Raw genomic sequence first — 9245 nt, 5'->3', positions numbered from 1 at the left:
AGAAGGGCAACGAAGCTGGTGAGGGGTCTGGAGCACAGGTCTTATGAGGAGCGGCTGAGGGAACTGCAGTTGTTCAGCTTGGAGAAGAGGAGGCTGAGGGGAGGCCTTATCGCTCTCTACAACTACCAGAACGGGGATTGTGGCGAGGTGGGTGTTGGTCCCTTCTCCCAAGTAACTAGTGATAGAACCAGAGGAAATGACCTCAAGTTGTGCCAGGGGAGGCTTAGACTAGATGTCTTTCTAAAGAAAAGATGTTTTTCTAAAGAAAAATTTCTTTACTGAGAGAGTGGCCAAACACTGGAACAGGCTGCCCAAGGAGGTGGTGGAGTCACCATCACTGGAAGTGTTCAAAAAACGTGTAGACGTGGCACTTCAGGACATGGTTTAGTGGGCATGGTGGTGTTGGGTTGGTGGTTGGACTTGATCTTAAAGGTCTTTTCCAACTTTAATAATTCTGTGATTCTGTGATAATTTCTGTTTATTTTACTGGAAGTCATATGGATAAAGGGGAATTGCAAAGGAAAAATGTCTACCAAGCCACATGATAAAATACATATAATAACAACGTCATACGTAGGGCAAATCTACATGTAAATGGAAATGTGTTCAATTTACACGAAGTAAGAAACCAGCGATTGCAACTGCGAATCCATCAAGATTTGCATAAATGCATAATATGAATTAGTCTTGAAAGATGAAAGGCTACCTACTCAGAGTCATTTTGTCCTGACAGACCAAAAGCTACCAGTTATTTAAATTTTAGTTCAAATATGAGAAATGAGAAACACAGAATTACAGAATTATTGTACCTGACTAAGACCATGGATCACCAGTACCTAGCGTCAGGCACTGACACTACTACTGCACCTAAATTCAAGAGAGCAAGTGTGACTCAAGGCGCTTGCCATATGACTGGGGAAGCAGCAACAAAGCTTCAGCCTGGCATTTGGCAGGGAGGGGCAGAATCCAGCCTTGGCTAATAGGTCCTGTGTAAACTGGGCTGGACTTTGCCTTCACAGTCCATCCATGCTGGAAAAGGAGAAATAGCTCCCACCTTTCACTCAGGGTACTCTGCTTTTCAGGCGTCATGACAAGAAGGGGAACAAGCACAGCAAAGTGCACTTGGTCTTCACCACAGGTAGGTGCTAGAAAAATCAAGGGCTACAATATCCAGCCAATGATTACTTTATTCAAAACACAGAGGGCTGGAGCGCGTCTGTGGCAATGACTTTATCTCATCCCAGCTTAGGCTCTCAAGCGGGCACATCTAGTGCTCAGACCAGTCCAGAATGCTGCAGTACCACCTCATTAAGGGGGTGCTAAATTTATGGACCCACCTTCAGCTGTGGCTCACTGGAAATGCTACACCACAGCTCGTCAGCCTCCCTAGAGCCTTCTGATTTTAGTGAAACAAGGGAACAGCTGGTAAATGTTGTCACTTGAAGCAGGGTTGTCAGTGGTGGGGACCGTGATTGCTGTTGCCCAAGGTGCTCCTAAATCTGCAGAGCACCACTCTGCTGCTGCTTCCCCATGAACGCAATGCTGCTCCAGGAAGGTATCAGTCAGCAGAGAACGCTGCCACAGCCAACACACGCAGGCAGTGATTTATTCACAACACCTCCAAAAGAGGCAAGTCACACAAAGGTCGTGGTGCTGCAGACAAAGTAAATAGCTTGCTATAATGTATGTGGTGCATAATAATGCCAGACATTATAGAAGAGAGGAGAGGAGGGAAAAATGTGTATTTCCTCTTGCTTAAAATTTATTGAATGATCAGAATGAGGGGGAAATGTAGTTGAGAGGATGTGGGTAGAAGAGGGATTTCCTGATTAAACTTTTTTCTTCTTCTCTATCCCAGCCTTAAATACAGAATTAAATACAGAACTACATATTACATATGTAATAGACGTATAAACGAGCAAAACACATAGAGTGCATACCAAATCTGCAATCCAATAATTTGCATTTGAATGTTTTAGCAAAAACTGACTGCAATTACAAACACTTCACAGACTAATTTTCAGATTAATGAGTTTTTGCTTGGTTTGCCTACATGTTCTCTGAGCTCTGTGCCAAAAAAATATTTCCTTTCTTGCACTGAAATGTAACATTGACACATGTCAAACTACTTCTTTTGTATGGGCTCAAGCATACTTCCTCTTTCTGCATTTTGTAGATACATACATATTAGACACACATCTTTGGGTTTTAATTATAAAATTAATGTAGACAGCAACCAGAAATAAAGCTGACAAATCTAATTTCCCAAGTAACTCAATATCATCTTGGGATCTCTGAGGAGGAAAAGAAAAAATTATGTCCAAGGGGTTACAAGAATGTTTCTAAAGGGACAAATTAAAAAAAAAAAACAAACAAAAAAACATGATCAGATTAATAGAGGCATATTAGTGTCAAATTCCATATTTATCACCAGCCAGGAGAATGTGGTGCTACTTTAAACATTAAATGACTTTTCATACTGCTTCCAATCCCAGACACTTAAGGGAAAAAGCTATACAGATATACATCATAAATGCATCTTAAAAGAAAATAGTTTCTAAAAATAGTTGTTTAATGACCCTATACAGTGCTGTGCTAGCTTCAGATCATGTAAATTCTCTCCCACTCCTTAGATTTAATCTAAAACTTTTTTCAAAGTGATTGACCTGTCCCTAGTATTGACAGAAAAAGAGGATTGCTGTAAGGTAAGCAGAGAAAGCTGACAAACGACCAGTCACAGCCAGGCTGAGAGCTGCACTGGTATGGAAGGGGTATAGATAGCTTTCATGTCCCACGACAAAATGTCACAGATACACAAAGATGATCCTGGACATGCAAAAAAATAAACAAACTTACACATGAAAATACAATGCCAGCCAGCAGTTGCTTTTTTTGCCAGGAGGAGGTCAGGAAATACAAAGAAACCCTGAGACAACAATGTAGTTTGCTAAACAGGAATTTGAACCCAGACTTAGATCTAGTGAGGCTTTTTTTAAATCCAGTTGTTGCAGTTTTCTATTCCTGTGTCCTCTCAGAAAAGAGTGTAGGACTAGGATCCACACACACACATCCACAACTCTAAATCCCAGGCTGCGAAGGTGACGCATCAGGCACAGCAGTAATTCCGAGTTTGGCATCTGCTTTGTGCCTGTGGCATCTGCCCGTGCCCTGCCACGATGGGTTTGCGGTGCTGGAGCCGGGCAAACACTGCTCTTCACTGTTCCATTATTTCCATTTTCTCTACACTGAAAACTGCAAAAAGTATATCTTGTAAAATCTTGCAAGGCCAAAATGTAGCTTTGTTTATGGACAATATTGTTCTCAAGATAGGAAAGAGGGTAAATTGTAAAAACAGACATAATGGGTTAGACCAAGTCCTAGCCATCCCAGGACCCATACCAAGTAGTGGCTTCCAGAGCTGATGCCCATGTGTTTATTACCGCTTAATGAGTTTTTCTTCCATTAATTTATTCCATTTCTTTTGGGAACTAATGCAAACTTTTGGCATCTGCTGTGCCATACAGCAAGGAGTCACACAACTAGACTGTTCACCGTGAAGAAGTTTGGTTTTGAACTAGACAGTTTAATTTGATATTCCTTACTCGTATCGAAAGAGGAAAAGACTTCAAAATTGTTTGATCTACCCAAATCTGCTATAATGACTGGTCACTGAACTGGTGTCAAAATTCACGCTCTAAGTCAGTCTTACAGCTTGGTAGAGAGCAGCTCTTCTTGGCAACAGCAGAATTCCCAAGCAGTGCCTTCTTGCCTTGAAGGGTGATGATCTCTTATGACAATCTCTTATAGCAGTGATATTGTTGCATCCATTGAAGACACTTACTGATGATGTGCTGCTGGAAGGAGTGTTTGGTGATCACACCTTCATTAGGCAGTCTGAGCATTAATAGTTTAATAAACATGCTCTGGAGGTGAATCTTACCACTCATATATAAGCTGCAGAGAGGCTTCCGTCACCTGCAACAGCTTCTGCTCCACTCAGTCATCATGGCCAAAGGTTGTTATGCTTTTTACATCAGGACATGTGCACCAGCAGTGATGCATGTGCACTCGCCCCTCCGAGGATAAGGAGGTCTTCCACCCAACATCAGCAGTGTCATCCCAGGTAACGACAGTCTGATCAATGAATGTGATTTTAATGATGAGTCTGGATGTAACTAGACATGATAGATCAATGTAAAAAATTGTTACAGAGCTGGTTGCACTAACTCCAGTGTCAAGTTACTGCCTCCTAAGTAGGCTGATCACAACCTAACCATTATCAATACAATTGTTTGAACTAGTCCCCACGTGCAAGATGGACTGAATGTTTCCTTTCTCAGAATACCAATATACAATCAATTGTAAAACAAACAACTCTGTAAGGATTCAATACATCCACATATGAAGGTCAGACCTTAGTCTCCAGGGAAGTTGGTATCCTTCTCCACTGCCCTCAATAGAGAAGCCAATATCTCAGTTCAGCGGGGAAAATTGAAAGAGTGGGCTGAGAGAACTGCAGAAAAAACTTACGAAGCTCTTCCCAGGGCCACAGAGAAACTCGAAATATCTTCATGACACAGTGTTCTCTGAAGGCCTCAGTTGTCTCCTGAAGGACTGAGCTGGAGCTAGTCTGTGGATTGCCCAGCAGCCTAGCTCAGCAACGTGCACTGAGCAGCTTGTCCTGCCTAAACCAACGTGGAAAATAAACACAGAGTGGCTCAGCAGCCTTGAGACAAAGACTGGATGCTTTCAGGTCTATGTCTTCCCTCCTCCTTGTAAAGGGATCTTGGGACCTGAACCTTAACGGCCAGTGCTCCTTTGTGCAGGAGCAGTCAGGCCATGGGGACTGCAAGGCACAGCATGCAGTTCCTCTTGCACTTCGGTGGCTTTTAGGTGATCTCCAACCCATTTATGTCTACAAGGAGCTGATCACAGAGACACAACAGAAGTCTTTGCTTACCTGGCTCAAAGAGGTGTGGGCTCTGAGAAGGATGAGGCCCTAGTTTATACTCCCAAAGGTACAAGCTGGTGTGTGAGCAGAGTGCCTGTGTTCCCATTACAGAGAGCGGAAAAATGAGTCACTAACCTGGGCTGGGAGAGTCTGCAGGACTATTCAGCTACCCAGATGTAGATGCCTAATTTAGGGAGAGGTATGCACTCCTGTATCCAGCCAGCTGAGTAGCTCCCCAGATTCCACTCACCAGGAGTATGATAGCAGCTCAGTCATTTTCACTGCAGACACCTATGAGTTCATTTATGTGGGATTTAGCTCAGACTTAACGTGGACCACATCTGCCTGCCAGAGTCAAGGTGGAAATTGAGACCCAGAATTCCCACTTAATTCTCCAGTCTATAAAAATACAAATTTAATCCATAGCCAAGAAGTGCTTTGACATTCTTGTAGCTTTTGACCTCTAAGCCTTGATGACTTCTCAATCACTTTTTTACCTTATACAGTATCACTCTGAGTTATTGCATGAACATACTTGGGCTCCAACACGCAAAACTTTTCAGAATCTTGTAAAATCTTTCATTTGGAAGTGAAATTTATGCAAGTGTGTGTTAGTGATTTAGCATCTTAAAGGGGTTATTTTGCATGCTATCTTTAACTTCAGTACCACTAAATTATTCCAAAGAGATGCTGGCAGCTTGTGGCCTGAACCAATTTGAAAATTCATATGTAGAGTTTGTGATAGTCTAGTCAAGAGGACATTTCAACAATGGGAACCAATTAAGAAGCTTTCGGGAGATTAAGAGGTGTTTATCTCAGTTACACAATGTTGATCCTTTCCTGTATTTTTTCTGCATGGAGTGAATTGGCAATCAAAACTTGAACAGGTGGAAATCCATCACAAATATCTAAATCATTTGGTAAAACACAATCCACACAGCCTTTAGTTTGCAAGTAATTATTGCCACATGCACATAGTAAAACTGTAAAGCTTCTAGAAATTTAGTTCCATTTGAACAGTCAATCCCAGATGGTTTCCACTCCTGAAAAAGACCATAATAGAAAACAGTGTCTTGAGAGAAACACTCATCTCCAATAATTTGGTTGTGCCCTGTAAGGTCAGCATGCAGCTAGCCCAAATCTCAGGACTGTATTCCATTTCCCTTATAGAAGTAATACAAAAGGACAAAATCAGGTAATGATGGGCTTTCTTGATCCTTTACGTGATCCTAACACTGGCTGTAGGGACTACTGGTGCTAGGAGTTTCTAACTGTACAAAATTTGGGCAACATAGCTATTCCACAAAAACTGCCTTAATAAATGTTGTTCATCCTTAGGCAATGCTGCACTGAATCATTGCAAGGGAAAAGGAAATACAACTTGATGTACATCCATAGGTTAATGCAGTCAGAATAAAGTCTTTTAGATACTGACCAAGAGATCAATGACTTATTATGATCAATGACCACTGGGAATACATTTGCTTCACTCTACGATGCTTCCAGAAATGGCGGGAAAGGAAATATCTTTAAAGGTGAAATCCTTGCCTTGTGAGGTGTTTGCTTAATTAGAAGAAACCTTGGTTTTGTAAACAAGATTTTGGGGTGTAAAGGGAAATGTAAAGGGCAATTCTGATACTTACATGAACACTTTATTTTCCTGTCATACATTCCCAGACCTCCCGAGGTTGTGCTAAGCACTTTAAAGTTATTGTGGGATAGGGGACAATTGGTATTGCTGCTATAAAACTTCCCCTCAGTCCTCCACAACATGAATCAGAAGTATAAATTGCTGTGCCTAAGTGGGAGAAATAAGAAAGAGACTGTTCCCACTGGAAAGATAAGTGACTGGAAATGAGCCCAAAAATTTGTGTTTAGGACTCTCAAAGCTGGAATACTGCTAGAGTGGATTACCAGGGAAACCAGCAACGAGTAGGAACCAGAGCCTAAACATCTGACGCTGTTTGCCTGGCATATATTTTGGAGAGATGCAGTGTGCATAAAGACCTTGGATTTATTTCACTGCACATCTCAATAAAGAGATATATTGTACTAAATTGCTGTAGATCATCATTTCTCTCTGGTTCAACCTTTGGTTTCTTAGAAGTGGTGTGCTCCTGTGTATATGCAATGACCCTGAGTTATAGCAAACAGCATCTTCTTGGTGGCTACCTGAATGCACTGGTATGGTGAAAGAGGGAGGAAGGAGGAATCTGTGCCAGTTTAACTCCTACTTCTTATTCTCAGTGACACAGGACCCTCTGCATGTCTTCCTCTGCCCAGTGATGGAGGTGGAATGCCCAACCACCCTATATTTCCTCTTTTAAAGAATATTGCCTACGCACCAGCCTCTTTCCAGCAGGCAATTATAGCAACAGTCGCCCCCCTTGCCATCCCCCCCTTCCGTCTTTCCACTCTGAAAAAAGAAAGAATCTTGCTACTTTTATAGCAAGTAAGAAGTGGCCTTCAATCCCACCTTCAAGGTGTTTTTTTCCCCACACTTACAAGAACTGGAAATATATTCCAGAGAAGTGTCTTAAAAACACCAAGGACCCCGAGATGACCAAGCCCGAACCTGTGTGCGTATGTATACATATGCACACATGCAGCTTCTCTGCAAGGTCTAGGATGAATGCAGAATTTGCCCTTCTGCGAAACCCACTTTTAACCCTCCTCCACACTCACACATACTCTAATGCACTCCCTCTTGTATGAATTCACCCTCTCCCACGCTGACATATATATACTCTCTCTCCTTCACCACTCTCTTTGCCTCTGAGCTAAATTACTCTACTGTGGAAATTGCCATCAGCAATTTTCACCCTTTGCTGCTCTTTCAAGGAGTTTATGCAGTGATGCAGTCATGATGTTCAATTAGCTACTTGATATCTTTGGAGATATTTTCCAACTTTTCCATGTGTTACCGGACAGCAATGTTTCTCATGACACCTCCATGGACTTAGGGCATGGACTGAACTAGATGAGCTTGAACTTTTCTGTTGATTACTTAGGCTCAAATGGATGTTTTGGAGATGACATAGTTCCCATTATAAGGTCTCTGCCCAGCTACCAGGTACCCACATGTTAACTCATGTGTAGTTCATGCTTGCATTTTATGGGAAGAAGGTTAGTTTAGAGGCTGAAGCAGCATCCTAGGGATTGGAGGTAGTCTCAGATCCTGGTGCTATCACTAAGGGAGCAGATGACATTCCGGGTTTTTTGATAAAGTGTGTGGCACCACCCAGCTGCTTGTTCCCTTCCTCACAGCTCGTGGCAAACAGTGTGATGAATGGGGTGAACACTCTGAGGCTGTTTCATTGTACAGTCAGGTTGTCTTAGATCCCGACATACCCCATGAGGACACTGCACTATTCCCAGGTCAGAGATGTGAGATGCTGTGACCCATTTTCCTTAAAAGCAAGCCTGAAAGAAAGTGAGAAGGTCCCAGGCTTGAGCTCTTGACCCCTTAGGACTTTCCCAGGTGGCCATGAGAAAAGTCTACTAACTTTTCTGCACTTTTTTTCTAAGTTTCTAAGATATAACAAATCAGTACTTTCTCCCACATGGGGAAATTTTGAGGATAAACACATTAGTGTGGGCACTATCACACTAGAGTAATGCAGGACACAAGTGCCCAAGGAGTTTTTTGGGTTTCATAAGTGAGAAGAAAAAAGCGACTAAAACAGGTTAAAATGCTTACATTTGGGGTGGATGGGGGAGTGTTATAAGGCTTGCTTATTACTTGTCTGTGGAGCTCCAAGATGCTGTAAAACCAGCTGGTGTTAGAACTACACTATGATCTACAGAATTTGATGAGCTGAACAAGCCCTGGCAGATGATTTTTATTTTTTTTTACTTTAAAGTCAGTCCTTGAGATTTAGTCTTTGTGAATCACAAAATATAAACAAATGCATGTATATGAGCAGGCTTAGGGGAGAAGAAGTGCTATGGTTTGACAAAATAGATGAATCTTTATTTCACATTAAAATGGTGGGTCCTTCATATTGATTATTCCCAGGCAATAACCTTGGTGATTATATCTCAGAAGCTGTGTCTAAGCACTCAGTTGCTGAAGGAAGAATAGTAGGGATAACCCATTTCTCACCTAAGGGGATGTCAAAGAAGTGGGAATTTAGGGAAACTATAGCTTCTTGAAAATCTAGATTAATATCTAGCGATCTCCTTAAAAAAGGTTTCCACTGACAATACCTGTTCCTCCCCACCCCCATGAAAATCTAGTGCTGCCAAGAACAGCTTTTTGCTCATGAGAAATGCTGATTTTGTGGGAAGTGAA

Source organism: Phaethon lepturus, unplaced genomic scaffold (assembly GCF_000687285.1).
Source record: "Phaethon lepturus isolate BGI_N335 unplaced genomic scaffold, ASM68728v1 scaffold16648, whole genome shotgun sequence".
NCBI lineage: Eukaryota > Metazoa > Chordata > Aves > Phaethontiformes > Phaethontidae > Phaethon > Phaethon lepturus.
This window is presented reverse-complemented; position numbering follows the sequence as displayed.